This window comes from Sminthopsis crassicaudata, chromosome 4, assembly GCF_048593235.1.
Source record: "Sminthopsis crassicaudata isolate SCR6 chromosome 4, ASM4859323v1, whole genome shotgun sequence".
In the NCBI taxonomy this organism is placed as follows: Eukaryota; Metazoa; Chordata; class Mammalia; order Dasyuromorphia; family Dasyuridae; genus Sminthopsis; species Sminthopsis crassicaudata.
The window spans coordinates 231606107-231623638 of NC_133620.1; positions in this window are offsets into that span (position 1 = coordinate 231606107).

Here is a 17532-nt window from a genome sequence, read left to right on the forward strand (position 1 = left end):
AGCAACTGGAAACTGAATGGATGCCCATCAACTGGAGAATGGCTGAATAAATTGTCCTATAGGAATACTATGGAATATTATTGTTCTGTAAGAAATGACCAACAAACAGGATGATTTCAGAAAAGCCTGGAGAGACTTACATGAACTGATGCTGAGTGAAATGAGCAGGACCGGGAGATCATTATATATGTCAACAACAATTCTGATGGACCTGGCTCTCTTCAACAATGATATGAACTAAATCAGTTCCAATTCATTACAGCAGTAATGAATTGAACAGCTATAGCCAATGAAAGAACTCTGGGAGATGATTATAAACCACTACATAGAATTCCCAATCCCTCTACCTTTGTCTGCCTGCATTTTTGATTTCCTTCACAGGCTAATGGTACAATATTTCAAAGTCCTATTTTTTTTTTGTCTGATTCTTTTTGAACAGCAAAATAACTGTTTGGACATGTATAGTAATATTGTATTTAATTTATACTTTAACATATTTAACATATTGGTCAACTTGCAATCTGGGGGAGGAATGGGGGGAAGGAGAGGAAAAATTGGAACAAAATATTTGGCAATTGTTAATTCTGTAAAATTACCCATGCATATAACTTGTAAATAAAAAGTTATAATAAATAAATAAATAAATTCAAATCTGGGCTCAGACAGATATTTAATAAGTAAATGTCTTCAGGCAAGTCCCCTACCTTTGTCTATCTCAATTTCTCAAGGGTAAGTGGGGATAATAAAAACATCTACCTCCAGAGGTGATTGTAAGGATTAAAGAAAATAATATCTACAAAGCATATTAGGGTAGTGTCTGGCACTTAGGATATCATTTCCTTTTTCTTAAGGAAAACTAATATGTAGAAAACTTTGCTAGACACCAGCAATAAGTTAATTTTGTCCTACTGGCGTTAGTTCAATTTTAAAATATTTCCCTTCAAGCCATGGAGAAGAAATTCCTTTCCCAAAGGTGTGGCTGTTTATATTGTGGTTGTTGTGGTTGTGGTTGTTTGTTTGTTTTTCTTAGAAAGAAGACAGAAAACCTCAAGGAATTCAGTGTTCAAAGAAAAAGATAGCAAGGTACTCAGAGTGATTAATTCAAGAACATTATTTTCAAACATAATAAAGCAAATATGAAAACTGGAGAGGAGCCTTGGTTGTCGTTTTATTAATACCAAAAATTCCCTGGATAAATACTGAACTATTAGTTCCTTTGACAAATAGACAATATTTGCTTTACAGAAACAATGATATTGCTTGTTTTATTTTGTGTTTTAAAAAGCTGACTACTTTTTGAACAACCTTAAGAATTATAAATAAATCATACAGATAAATCTTGGAAAATTGAAACTATTCTTGCCCAGCTCTTTCAGACCAGCATACTATTCGATAACATTTTTGAACTAATGTCTTTCCAAATAGCTTTTGTATCTAACTTGTCTAAATTATTTCAGCATTTTCAAAGAATATAACATAAAATAAAAAAACAACTAATTTGCTTTTTAGGAATCTTAGGATTCCAAGGCTTAGCTGGAAAACTGTCCCAAACACCAACTAAATGCTTTGGATCAGCAGAAATTTTTGAGAGCTTTCAAAACTTCTTAAGGTTGCACATTTAAAGTCTACCAGATGGTTTTTCTCCAGCTTTTAATCACTGTCTCACACAAGTTTTAACATTTATGTTTATTTTTTTCACAAATAATTTTCAATAATCTTAGCCATCAATTTTGACATTCATTTCTTGTCCTCTACTATCAGGGAGAAAATGTGTCTTTGTTTCTGTCTCCAAATGATCCTCTGCTATCTTATCTGTCCATTATATGGGTTTAATTAATTATGTGTTTAGCTTGGAAGAAATTTACTGGGAGGTAAAATTTTCTTTTTTCTTTGAGTCAACCGAAATATGCCAGCAATAGTGCCATGAAATCTAACAAAACTTGTTAGGTAAATCAAAATAACTCATTGGTCCTTCTGGATGTACAGCCCTAGTTTTAGGTCAGCATAAACAGAGCCATCCATCAGAAACACACAAACTATATTTCAATATTTTTGATACAATCTTATTTAGCATGTTTCTTATGTCATAAGAAACAACATAGAAAAGATATTAAGTGAAACATTATAAGACATTAATTGATATGGAATAAAATAAATAGAATCTGGAAAATAATATGCATAAAGATAAAAAAGTAAAATTTCAAATAACAGTAAAAATGAAGGCAATTTCTATGTAATTATAATAGGTAGTAGTGAACCTAGAAAAAAAAGTTACCAAAAAATGACCCTGAATTTTTTTTGAGAGGATATGATTAAGGTTTCAGTGTCAATTGATTCTGTTAATAAGTTTTTCTTTTTTTCTTTTTTTTTTTAACAAGGTAAAAAGTTTTATTTTATTAATTTTATAATTATAACATGTTTTGACAGCACATATGCATAGGTAATTTTTTTACAATATTATCCCTTGCACTCCCTTCTGTTCAAAAATTTCCCCTCCTTTCTTCCACCCCCTCCCCTAGATGTCAGGCATTCCCATACATATTAAATATGTTATAATATATCATAGATACAATATATGTGTGCAGAACTGATTTTTTTTTTGTTTTTGTAAAGGAAGAATTGGATTCAGAAGGCAAAAATAACCTGGGAATAAAAACAAAAATGCAAATAGTTTATATTCATTTCCCAGTGTTCCTTATCTGGGTGTAGCAGATTCTGTCCATCATTGATCAATTGGATCTGAGATAGATCTTCTCTTTGTTGAAGTTATCCATTTCCATCAGAATATAACCTCATACAGTATTGTTGTTGAAGTGTATAATGATCTCCTGGTTCTGCTCATTTCACTCAGCATCAGTTGATGTAAGTCTCTCCAAACCTCTCTGTATTCACCTGCTGGTCATTAATTACAGAACAATAATAATCCATCACATTCATATACCATAATTTATCCAACCGTTCTCCAATTGATGGGCATCCATTCATTTTCCAATTTCTAGTCACTACAAAAAGGGCTGCCACAAACATTTTGGCACATACATGTCCCTTTTCCTTCTTTAAAATCTTTTTGTGATATAAGCCCAGTAGTAGCACTGCTGAATAAAAGGGTATGCACAGTTTGATAACATTTTGGGCATAATTCCAGATTGATCTCCAGAATGGTTGGATTCTTTTACATCTCCACCAACAATGCATCAATGTCCCAGTTTTCCCACATCCCCTGTCATCTTAGCCAATCTGACAGGTGTATGTATAGTGGTATCTCAGAGTTTTCTTAATTTGCATTTCTCTGATCAATAGTGATTTGGAACACTCTTTAATATGAATCAATTTCATCATCTGAAAATTGTCTGTTCATATCCTTTGACCATTTATCAATTGGAGAATGGCTTGATTTCTTATAAATTAGAGTCAATTCTCTGTATGTTTTGGAGACGAGGCCTTTATCAGAACCTTTAAGTTTAAAAATGTTTTCCCAATTTGTTACTTCCCTTCTAATCTTGTTTGCATTAGTTTTGTTTGTACAAAAGTTTTTTAATTTGATGTAATCAAAATTCTCTATTTTTTTTATCAATAATGATCTCTAGTTCTCCTTTGATCAGAAATTCCTTCCTCCTCCACAAGTCTGAGAGGTAAACTATGCTATATTCCTCCAATTTATTTATGATCATGTTCTTTATGCCTAAATTATGGACTCATTTTGATCTTATCTTAGTATGTGGTGTTAAGTGGGGGTCTATGCCTAGTTTCTGCCATACTAATTTCCAGTTTTCCCAGCAGTTTTTATCAAATAATGAATTCTTATCATAATCTTTGGGTTTATCAAACACTAGATTGCTATTTTTATTCACGATCTTGTCCTGTGAACCTAACCTATTCCACTGATCAACTAGTCTATTTCTTTGTCAATACCAAATGATTTTGGTGATTGCTGCTTTATAATATAGTTCTACATCAGGTATAGCTTAGGCCACCTTCATTTGATTTTTTTTTTCAATAATTCCCTTGAAATTCTCAACTTTTTGTTCTTCCATATGGATTTTGTTGTTATTTTTTTCTAGGTCATTAAAATAGTTTCTTGGGAATTGGATTGATATAGCACTAAATAAATAGAATAGTTTAGGGAGTATTGTCATATTTATTATTTTTGTTCAACCTATCCAAGGGCACTTAATATTTTTCCAATTATTTATTTTTGTTGCAATTGTTTTGTAATTTTGTTCATATAATTCCTGACTTTCCTTTGGTAGATATATTCCCAAATATTTTATATTATCGACAGCTATTTTGAATAGAATTTCTTTTTGTATCTCTTGCTGTTGGATTTTGTTGGTAATTTATAAAAATGCTGAGAATTTATGTGGACTTATTTTGTATCCTGCAACTTTGCTAAAGTTATGAATTATTTCTAATAGCTTTTTAGCAGAGTCTTTGGGGTTCTCTAAGTATACCATCATATTATCTGCAAAGAGTGATAGTTTGGTTTCCTCCTTACCTACTCTAATTCCTTTAATCTCTTTCTCGACTCTTATTGCTGAGGCCAGTGTTTCTAATACAATATTGAATACTAATGGTGATGGTGGGCAATCTTGTTTCATGCCTGATCTTACTGGGAAAGATTCCAGTTTATCACCATTACATATGATGTCTACTGACGGTTTTAAATATATGTTCCTGATTAATTTGAGGAATAGTCCATTTATTCCTATACTCTCAAGTGTTTTTAGAAGGAATGGATTTTGTCAAATGCTTTTTCTACATCTATTGAGATTATCATATTTTTTTTGTTAATTTAGTTATTGACATAGTCGATTATGCTAATAGTTTACCTAGTATTGAACCAGCCCTGCATTCCTGGTATAAATCCCACTTAGTCATAGTGTATTATCCTGGAGATGATTTTCTATAATCTTTTTGCTAACATTTTATTTAAGATTTTAGCATCAATATTCATTAGGGAGACTTATAATTTTCTTTCTCTGTTTTTAACCTACTTGGTTTAGCTATCAGTACCATGTCTGTGTCATAAAAGGAATTAGGTAGGACTCGTTCAATTTCTATTTTTTCAGATAGTTCATATAGCATTGGAGTTAATTGTTCTTTAATTGTTTAGTAGAATTCACTTGTAAATCCATCTGGTCCTGGGGATTTTTTCTTAAGGAATTGGTTAATAGCTAGTTCTATTTCTGGTTCTGAAATGGGACTACTTAGACTAGTTACTTCTTCCTCTGTTAATCTGGGCAAGCTATATTTTTGAAGGTATTCTTCCATTTCATTTAAGTGATCGAATTTATTGTCAAAAAGTTGTGCAAAGTAACTCCTAATTATTGTTCTAATTTCCTCTTCATTAGCAGCAAGTTCTCCCTTTTCATTTTTAAGACTAACAATTTGCTTTTCCTCTTTCCTTTTTTTAATCAGATTTACTAAGGGTTTTTCTATTTTGTTGGTTTGTTCATCAAACCAACTCTTAGTTTTATTAATTAATTCATTTTTTATTTCAATTTTATTAATCTCTCCTTTTAGTTTTAGAATTTCAAGTTTCATGTTTATCTGGGGATTTTTAATTTGTTCCTTTTCTAGCATTTTTAGTTGTAAGCACAATTCATTGACCTTCTTTTTCTCTATTTTATGCAAGCCTCTAGAGATATAAAATTTCCCCTTATTACTGCTTTGGCTGTATCCCACAAATTTTGGTATGATGTCTCATTATTGTCATTTTCTTGGGTGAAGTAATTAATTATGTCTATGATTTGCTGTTTCACCATATCATTTTTAGTATGAGATTATTTAGTTTCCTTTTTTTTTTTTTTTTTTTTTTTTTGGTCTTATTTTCCCCTGGCTTTTTATTGAATGTAATTTTCATTGCATTGTGGTCTGAAAAGGATGCATTTACTATTCCTGCCTTATTGCATTTGATTTTGAAGTTTTTATGTCCTAATATATGGTCAATTTTTGTATAGGTTCCATGAATACTGAGAAGAAAGTGTACTCCTTTCTGTCTCCATTTAGTTTTCTCCAAAGATCTATCATATCAAACTTTTCTAGTATTCTATTTACCTCTTTGACTTCTTTCTTATTTATTTTGTGGTTTCATTTATCTAATTCTGAAAGTGCAAGTTTGAGATCTCCCACTATTATAGTTTTGGTGTCTATTTCTTCTTGCAGCTCTCTTAATTTCTCTTTTAAGAATTTAGATGCTACAGCACTTGGTGTGTATAAGTTTAATATTGATAATGCTTCATTATCTATGCTTTGCTTTAGCAATATATAGTGCCCTTCCTTATCTCTTTTAATTAAATCAATTTTTGCTTTTGCTTGATCTGAGATAAGGATGGCTGCCCCTGCCTTTTTGGCTTTACCGGAAAGAATAGTAGATTCTGCTCCAACCTTTAACCTTTATTCTGTTTTTATCACCCTGTTTCAGGTATGTTTCCTGTAAACAATATATTATAGGATTCTCTCTTTTAATCCAGTCTGCTAACTGCTTCCTCTTTATGAGGGAGTTTACCCCATTCACATTTATGGTTAAAATGACTAATTCTATATTGCTTGTCATCCTGTTAACCCCTGCTTATACTTTTCTCCTTTCCTTCCCCCTTCTCCTCCTCCCCAGTATTAAACTTGTGAGCACCACTTGCTTTTCACAGTCCTCCTTTTTTAGTATCCCTCCTCCATTTTATTGTTCCTCCCCCTATTTTACCCCTTTTCTTCACAATTTTTGTATTCCCTTCCCTTTAGCTTACTCCTTTCCTTTTCAATTTTCCCCTCCCACTTTTCAATGAAGTGGAAGGAGTTTCACCATAAATTGAATATGTCTATATTTTTCTCTTTAAGCCAATTCTACTGAGAATATGATACACACTATGTTCATCTCCCTCCTTTCTTTCTATCAGATATAATAGGTTATTTTTGCCTCTTTGTGAGATGTAGTACCACCACTTTACCCTTTTTTATGATATAATTTCCTTTTTACCTCTAATTTCTAGAACAAATTACCCCTGTGTTCTTTATATATCTTTATGACAGAAATATAGTTCTCAAGATTTATTTTTACCTTTTTAGAAATTTCTTGAGTTCTGTATTTGGATATCAAACTTTTTATTTAGATCCAGTTTTTCATCAAGAATAGATGGAATTCATTTATTTTATTAAATGGCCATCTTCTTCCTTGGGGAAAAGATGCTCATTTTTGCTGGGTAAGTTATTCTTGACTGCATACCAAGTTTCTTAGCCTTTCAGAATATCATATTTCAGGCCCTTTGATCCTTTAATGTGGATGCTTCTAGATCCTGGGTAATCCTTATTGTGGCTCTTCCATATCTGAATTGATTTTTTTGTAGCAGCTTGCAATACTTTTTTCCTTTGTGTGATGGTTCTTGAACTTGGCCACTATATTTCTTGGCGTTTTGATTTTAGGGTCCCTTTCAGTAGGTGATTGATTAATGTTTTCTATGTCTATTTTACTCTCTGTTTCTAAAACATCTAGGCAGTTCTCTTTGATAATTTCATGGAAAATAGTGTCCAGGCTCTTTTTTTTTCCCTCATATTTTTCAGGGACTCCAATTATTCTCAGATTTCTTCCCCTTTCCAGGCCTGTTGTCTTCGCAAGAAGGTACTTGACATTCTTTTCCATTGTTTCATTTTTCTGGTTTTGCTTGACTGATTCTTGATGTCTCCTCAAGTCATTCACTTCTATTTGTTCGATTCTGATTTCCAATGATGTATTTTCTTCACTCACTTTTTAATATATTTTTGTAATTATCCAATTGAGTTTTTAAGTAAGTTTTTATGTCCTATGGACTTTTTTTTTCCATTTCGCCAATTTCATTTTTAGAGAGCTATTTTCTTTCTCCAATTCACTAATTCTGTTTTCCTTAGAGTTGTTTACCTTTTCCAATTCACTAATTTTGTTTTTCAATGATTTTATTTCTATATCTACTCTGTCTTTAAATGTGTGGGATGACTTCTCCAGACTCCCTTACCAAGCTTCCCTTTCCTTTTCCAATTTCTCTATTAACTCTTTTGTGAGAGCCTTTTTTATTTCTTCTATGGCAGTTTTATGTATTGAGGTGCAGATCATATATCCCTTTGGGGATTCCCCTGGAGACAGTCTGTTTTTAATCTCTTCAGGATTTAATGTCTGTTCTCTATCCATACAGAAGTTGTCAATGGTTAGAGCTCTTTTAAATTTTTTTTGTTCATTATGTCAGAGAAGAAACAAAGAAAACAAATTAATAAGGAAAACAAATGTTCTGATTTGAGGGCGGGGGGGGGGGGGTGGATGGTGTTACCAGGCTTCTTCTACAGATTACAGACAGCCGCAAGGCACTAATAGGACAGCAATGGCTGTGCTGTGTCTTCATTCTGAGACTCTGAGGCTCTAAGAACCCACTGAGTCACTCTGGGTGGGAGTGGGGGTGGCCAGGTCCCAAGAGATGCTAGCTTTCTGGGGTTTTATTCTTTACCTCCTGTGTTTACAGCTTCTTGGTTGATCCTGGCTTGATGCCAAGACAGAATATCCACACTGGGTTAAAGGTCATTCTACAGAAAAGGCAGATATTGCACCCCTCCCTCCTCTGGTCTTCACAGTGTGAGCTACCTGCCAAGCTCTAGCTGCTTTCCCTCAGCCTGAATCAGATTTGTTTGTCCCCGCCCCTGAGCAAAAACCAACCTTTTCTGGTGAATTTCAAGGATGTATTTTAAGGATGTCTTCTGTTGGTTTTTTTTGTGTTTTTTTCCAGTCAAGCATTAATTCCAAGGCTTATCATGAAGTAATTTCTGAGAGAAAACGTGGAGCTTAAGCAATTGTGTCCCTCCTCTCCTCCATCTTGGCCGGAAGTCCCAAGTTTTTCTTTGTTATAAGTGAAAAATGGGAAGAAAAAGGGCATTATGACTGATATAAAAATAAAACCTGTATCTTTTTTCTGCTGGTTAAAAATTACACTTCACATGTATTTCAAAACCAGAACTTCAGAATAATCAGTTTGATCTTCTTGTGACTCTTCATTATGAGATCTGGCTTTCAAACCATCACTGCAAAACAATATACTGCACTATTTCTTGATAGAATAAAGTATAAGTGTTCTGTAGAAATATATTTCCTAATAAAAATAGGAGTAAGTATTTCCAGAAATAAAACATTCACTATTATGTAAAATGATTATTCTAAAGTACATTTTCAATTCCTTGGACCTGTTACATTCATCCAAGGGAATTATCCAAAAAATTGAGGACTAAGATCACAAAATGCAATATGATTCATACATTATGAGTCATTGTAAGAAATTATTGATAGAATGTGAGAGCTAATAAAAGAGACAAGAAATAATATTTTCATGTTAACAAACCTTGGCTATAAATTTGTGGCCATTATTAAAATATTAGTCTATTTAGCAATACAAGAAAATATATTAACAATTACGTTTTACTCAAATCTCTTTATTTTCATGATCAAAACAATTATTGACAAAAAAAATTATGTTGGCTCTGAGCCATTTCATCTTATGAGAATGTGATTTCAGAGATATCAGCTATCTGAATTACAAAGAAAGTTTTGATCAATTATTCCAATGAAATTGCTACCTAAAAATAAATACAAGCTAGAAGCAGTGTGACTTGAGAAGAATTAAGGCCAAATCCAACAAGTATTTGTTAAGTCTCAGCTGTGTTCCAGGATCGTGCTAGGTAATTAAAGGAATTTATCTTTTTATCTGCAATAAGTTTTCTGGCAAGGTATTTGGTGAGGAATTGTACTTTTTTTTCCTCAACAATAAAGACAAAAGCTGGTTAGAACACCTTTCATCTCCAATAAAAAAAAAAAAAAACTTGATAATCTTAAAGGATAGATAATATCAAAGTCCCAAAATATTAAAAACATTACAGAGAGAAAGAGAGAGAGAGAGATGGAAGAAGGAAGGAGGGATACACATATACATGCAAACATGTGTTGTATATGTGTTTTAAAGGCACAGAAGGGATATTTGAGGATACTTTAATCACTGCCACAGTAATAAGAAAAAGTTTCAGTGAATTCTATAACAAATGCAGATACTTCCTTCCTTCACTAAAGGAAATAATGAGAGAAATAATGACCAAAGAAAATCCCATTTGTAAGAATATTAAATACTTATTCTTTTTTTCTCTTTTTTATATTCCTTCTTTTAACTCCAAATTCTCTTTTTCTGTATCCCCTCCCCTACCCATTGAGAAGATAAGTAATATAATACCCACCTATGTATACAAAATTATTTAAAGCATTGGTTTATATTATTCCTATTGCAATAAAAAGAAAGTGAAAACCAGTATATTTCAATCTGCACTTAGAGATTGACCATTCTCTTCTAAAAATGGATTTTTTTCTTAATTATAAGTCCTTTGGAATGATCTTGGATTATTATATTGATCAAAACAAAGTTTTTCACAGTTGATAACCATTACAACATTGCTGCTGCTGTATATTATGTTCTCCTGACTTTGCTCACTTCATTTAGTATGACTTCATATAAGTCTTCCCAGGTTTTTCTGAAACCATCTCATTCATCATTTCTTATAGTACAATAGCTGATGAATATCCTTTCAAATTCGAATTCTATTTTATTTATAATAAATTTATTTATTATAATAAATTTTATTAAATTTTATTATTTTTATTTATTTTCCTTAATTATTTTTATTTATTTAAACCTATTTTATTTTCAAATATATACATATACATAAATGTACACAAATATATATAATATGTATATGGAATGAATAATTTTCAACATTTACCCTTATGAAATTTTATGTTCTAAATTTTTTCACTCGCTTTCCCGCACCTCCTCCCCTAGATGGCAAGTAATCCAATATATCATAAACATGTGCAATTCTTCTATACATATTTCCACAAATGTTATGCTGTACAAGAAAAATCAGATGAAATGGAAAAAATGAGAAAGAAAACAAAATGCAAGCAAATAAAAACAAAAAGAGTAAAAATGCTATGTTATGAAGAATACTCAGTCTTTCTGGGTGTAGATAACTAGCTTGAATCATTAAATTCTTTTTTTTTAGGACCTAATTTATTTCTTTGTAAACTTTATATTTTAAACAAATACAAAATAAGAAAAGAAAAAGAAAACATTTCCATAAATACAGCAGAATATGAAAGGATTGAATAGAAAATAATACATTTCAATTTCAAAAAGATCTATATAATAAATTTGTTACACATTGTTTCCAAAGTTGTGCAGCTTTTCTTCTCTTTCTTTTTTTTTAATTTTATTTATAAATTTTTGACATTATATATGCATGTGTAATTTTTTTATAACATTATCCCTTGTATTCATTTTTCCAAATTATCCCCTCCCTCCCTCTACTCCCTCCCCTTGATGACAGGCAATCCCATATAATTTAAATGTGTTCAATATAACCTAGATACAATATATGTGTGTAAATACCATTTTCTTGTTGCACATTATTAGATTCCGAATGTATTAGTAACCTGGGTATACAGACAATGGTGCTAACAGTTTACATTCACTTCCCAGTGTTCCTTCTCTAGGTGTAGTTGTTTCTGTCCATCATTGATCAACTGAAAGTGAGTTGGATCTTCTTAATGTTGAAGATATCCACTTCCATCAGAATACATCTTCATACAACATTGAAGTGTACAGCAATCTTATGGTTCTATTCATTTCACACAACATCAGTTGATGTAAGTCTCTCCAAGCCTCTCTGTATTCCTCCTGCTGGTCATTTCTTACAGAGCAATAATATTCCATAACTTTCATATACCATAATTTACCCAACCATTCTCCAATTGATGGACATCCATTCATCTTCCAGTTTCTGGCCACTATGAAAAGAGCTGCCACAAACATTTTGGCACACACAGGTCCCTTTGCCCTTCTCAGTATTTCTTTAGGATATAAGCCCAATAGCAGCAATTCTGGGTCAAAGGGTATGCGCAGTTTGAAAACTTTTGGGGCATAGTTCCAAATTGCTCTCCAGAATGGTTGGATTCTTTCACACCTCCACCAACAATGTATTAGTGTCCCAGTTTTCCCACATTCCCTCCAACATTCATCATTATTTGTTCCTGTCATCTTAGCAAATCTGACAGGTATGTAGTGGTGTCTCAGAGTTGTCTTAATTTGCATTTCTCTGATCAGTAGTGATTTGGAACACTCTTTCATGTGAGTGGATATAATTTCAATATCATCATCTGAGAATTGTCTGTTCATATCCTTTGACCATTTATTAATTAGAGAATGGTTTGATTTCTTATAAATTAGGATCAGTTCTCTATATATTTTGGAAATGAGACCGTTATCAGAACCTTTAACTGTAAAAATATTTTACCAATTTGTTACTTCCCTTCTAATCTTGTTTGCATTAGTATTGTTTGTACAGAAACTTTTTAGTTTGAAGTAATCAAAATCTTCTATTTTGTGATCAATAACGATCTCTAGTTCTCCTCTGGTCATAAATTCCTTCCTCCTCCACAGGTCTGAGAGGTAGACTATTCTCTGTTCCTCTAATCTATTTATGATCTCGTTCTTTATGCCTAAATCATGGACCCATTTTGATCTTATCTTAATATATGGTGTTAAGTGTGGATCAATATTTAATTTCTGTCATACTAATTTCCAGTTTTCCCAACAGTTTTTTTCAAATAATGAATTTTTATCCTAATGTTGGTATCTTTGGGTTTGTCAAAGACTAGATTGCTATAGAGGTACCCTTTTTTGTCCTTTGTATCTAATCTGTTCCACTGATTGACTGGTCTATGTTTTAGCCAATATCAAATGGGTTTGGTGACTGCTGTTATGTAATATAGCTTTAGATCAGATACACCTAGACCACCTTCATCTGAGTTTTTTTTCATTAGTTCCCTTGCAATTCTCGAACTTTTATTCTTCCACATGAATTTTGTTATTATTTTTTCTAGGTCATTAGAATAGTTTCTTGGGAGTCTGATTGGTATAGCACTAAATAAATAGATTAGTTTGGGAAGTATTGTCATCTTTATTATATTCACTCGGCCTATCCAAGAGCACTGAATGTCTTTCTAATTATTTAAAACTGACTTTATTTTTGTGGCAAGTATTTTGTAATTTTTCTCATATAATTCCTGACTATTCTTTGTAGATGGATTCCCAAAAATTTTATACTCTCAACATTTGTTTGGAATTGAATTTCTCTTTGAATTTCTTGCTGTTGCATTTTGTTGGTGGTATACAAAAATGCTGAGGATTTATGTGGATTTATTTTGTATCCTGCAACTTCGCTAAAATTCTGAATTATTTCTAATAGATTTTTAGCAGAGTCTTTAGGGTTCTCTAAGTATACCATCATGTCATCTGCAAAGAGTGACAGTTTGATTTCCTCATTTCCTACTCTAATTCCTTTAATCTCTTCCTTGGCTCTTATTGCCGAGGCTAGCGTTTCTAGTACTATACTGAATAGTAATGGTGATAGTGGGCAATCTTGTTTCACTCCTGATCTTACTGGGAAAGGTTCCAGTTTATTTCCATTACATATTATGCTTACTGACAGTTGTAAATATATGCTCCTGATTATTCTAAGGAATAGTCCATTTATTCCTATACTCTCAAGCATTTTTAGTAAGAATGGATGTTGGATTTTATCAAATGCTTTTTCTGCATCTATTGAGATGATCATATGGTTTTTATTAATTTGATTATTAATATGGTCAATTATACTAATAGTTTTCCTATATTAAATCAGCCCTGTATTCCTGGTACAAATCCTACTTGATCATAGTGTATTATCCTGGGGATGATTTTCTGAAGTCTTTTTGCTAATTTTTCATTTAAGATTTTAGCATCTACCCTTTGACCCAGCCATACTACTACTGGGCTTATATCCCAAGGAAATACTAAAGAAGGGAAAGGGACCTGTATGTGCCAAAATGTTTGTGGCAGCCCTTTTCATAGTGGCTAGAAGCTGGAAGATGAATGGATGTCTATCAATTGGAGAATGGTTGGGTAAATTATGGTATATGAAAGTTATGGAATATTATTGTTCTGTAAGAAATGACCAACAGGAGAAATACAGAGAGGCTTGGAGAGACTTACATCAACTGATGCTAAGTGAAACGAGCAGAACCAGAAGATCATTATACACTTCAACAATGATACTTTACGAGGATGTATTCTGATGGAAGTGGATATTTTCAACATAGAGAAGAGCTAATCCAATTCCAATTGATTAATGATGGACAGAATCAGCTACATGCAGAAAAGGAACAATGGGAAATGAGTGTAAACTGTTATTTTTACCTTCTGAATCCAATTCTTCCTGTGCAACAAGAAATTCGGTTCTACAGACATATATTGTATCTAGAATATATTGTAATATATTTAACATGTATAAGACTGTCTGCCATCTGGGGGAGGGGGTTGGGGGAGGAAGGGAAAGAATCTGAACAGAAATTAAGTGCAAGGGATAATGTTGTAAAAAATTACCCATGCATATGTACTGTCAAAAAAAAAAGTTATATTTATAAAATAAAATAAAAATTAAATAAACAAAAAAAATTTGAGCATCAATATTCATTAAGGAAATTGGTCTATAGTTTTCTTTCTCAGTTTTTGATCTATCTGGTTTAGGTATCAGTACCATGTCTGTGTCATAAAAGGAAGTTGGTAGGATTCCTTCAATCCCTATTTTTTCAAATAGTTTATATAGCATTGGAGTTAGTTGTTCTTTAAATGCTTGGTAGAATTCACTTTTAAATCCATCTGGTCCTGGGGATTTTTTCTTATGGAGTTGGTTAATAGTTTGTTCTATTACTTTTTCTGAGATGGGACTATTTAGACTACTTCCTTTTTCCTCTCTTAATCTGGGCAAGCTATGTTTTTGAAGGTATTCTTCCATTTCATTTAAGTTATCGAATTTAGTGGCATAAAGTTGAGCAAAGTAGCTTTTAACTATTGTTCTAATTTCCTCTTCACTAGTGGTGAGTACTCCCTTTTCATTTTCAAGACTAACAATTTGCTTTTTCTCTTTCCTTTTTTTAATCAGGTTTACTAAGGGTTTGTCTATTTTGTTATTTTTTTTTTAATAGAACCAACTCTTAGTTTTGTTAATTAATTCAATAGTTTTTTTTTTTACTTTCTATTTTATTAATCTCACCTTTTATTTTTAGAATTTCAAGTTTTGTGTTTGTCTAGAGGGTTTTAATCTGTTCCTTTTCTAGCAATTTTAGTTTTAAGCCCAATTCATTGGCCCTTTCTTTCTCTATTTTATGCAAGTAGGCTTGTAAAAACATAAAACTTCCCCTTATTATACTTTGGCTGTATCCCACACATTTTGGTATGATGTCTCATTATTCTCATTTTCTTGGGTGAAGTTATTAATTATGCCTATCATTTGCTGTTTTACCCAATCATTCTTTAATATAAGATTATTTAGTTTCCATTTTTTTTTGGTCTATTTTCACCTGGTTTTTTATTAAATGTAATTTTAATTGCATTGTGTTCTGAAAAGGATGCACTTACTATTTCTGCCTTACTGCATTTGATTTTGAGGTTTTTGTGTCCTAGTATATGGTCAATTTTTGTATAGGTTCCATGAACTTCTGAGAAGAAAGTATAGTCCTTTCTATCTCCATTTAGATTTCACCAAAGATCTATCATATAAAACTTTTCTAGTATTCTATTTACCTCTTTGAATTCTTTCTTATTTATTTTTTGGTTTGATTTATCTAATTCTGAGAGTGCAAGGTTGAGATCTCCCACTATTATAATCTTGCTGTCTATTTCTTCTGGCAGCTCTTATCTCTTTTAATTAGATCAATTTTTGTTTTTGCTTGATCTGAGATGAGGATAGCTACCCCTGCTTTTTTGGTTTTGCCTGAAGTATAGTAGATTCTGCTCCACCCTTTTACTTTTAGTTTGAATGTATCACCCTGTTTCAGGTGTGTTTCCTGTAAACTACATATAGTAAGATTCTGACTTTTAATCCAATCTACTAACTGCTCCCTTTTTATGAGGGACTTTACCCCATTCACATTTGCTTGCCATCCAGTTAACCCCTACTTATGCTTTTCTCCTTTCCTTCCCTCTAACCCCTCTACCCAGTATTAAACTTGTGAATACCACTTGCTTTTCACAGCCCTCACTTTTTAGTATCCCTTCCCCACCTTAAAGTTACTTCCCTTATTTTTCCCCTTTTCTTCACAATTTCTGTATTCCCTTCCCCTTAGCTTACTCCTTCCCTCTCACTCTTCAATGAAGTGGAAGAATTTTCACCATAAATCGAATATGTCAATAAATACACACTATGTTCATCTCCCTCCTTTCTGTCTCTCAGATATAATAGGTTACCTTTGCCTCTTCATGAGATGTATTACCATCACTTTACACTTTTTTATGATATAATTTCCTTCCCACCTCTAGTTTCCAGGACAAATTATGCATATGTTATTTACATATTTTTATAACAGAAGTAAAGTTCTCAAGATTTCTTTTTGCCTTTTTAGAAATCTCTTGAGTTCTGTATTTGAAGATCAAACATTTTATGTAGGTCTGGTTTTTTCATCAAGAATAGATGGAATTCACTTATTTTGTTAACTGTCCATCTTCTTCCCTGGAAAACAATGCTCATTTTTGCTGGGTAAGTTATTCTTGGCTGCATACCAAGTTCCTTAGCCTTTCAGAATATCATGTTCCAGGCCCTCCGTTATTTTAATGTGGATGCTGCTAGATCCTGGGTTATCCTTATTGTGGCTCCTCCATATCTGAATTGGGTTTTTCTTGTAGCTTCCAATATTTTTTCCTTTGTCTGATGGTTCTTGAACTTGGCCACTTTATTTCTTGGCGTTTTGATTTTAGGGTCCCTTTCAGTAGGTGATTGATTTTTGGAGAAAGTCATCCATTTCACTTAAGTTATCAAAAATATTGGCAATTTATCTCCAACTTTTCCTTTTTTTTTTTTGTTTTGTTTGACTGATTCTTGGGTTCTCAATGAATCATTCACTTCTATCTGTTCTGTCCTGATTTTTAATGAGTTATTTTCTTCATTCACATTTTTTAGTTCTTTTTGTATATGCCCAATTAAGTTTTTAAATTAATTATTTTGGTCTATTGGATTTTTTCCATTTCCGTAATTTTTTTAGAGAATTATTTTCTTTTTCCAATTCAGAAATCCTATTTTCTTGAGATTTTTTTATCTTTTCCAATTCAGAAGTCCTACTTTTCTGTGATTTTTTAACCTTTTCTAATTCACAAATTTTGTTTCCCTGCATCTCCTGTGAATTATTTATTTTTTCCAACTCAAATTTCAGAATGTTGTTATTCTTTATCATAGCTTCTCTTTCCTTTCCTCATTTTTCTTCAAACTCTCTTAATTTTTTAATATTCTCTTCTCAGAGAGAGTTATGTGATGGGGCCGGTATCATTCCCCTTTAGTCTGTTATCTTCTGACTCTCTGCTATTAACTTCCTCAGGGTTGGATACCCGCTCTTTCTCTGTGTAGAAGGAATCAATAGTTCTTCTTGGCTTTTTACTTATGGTTAAAAATCTT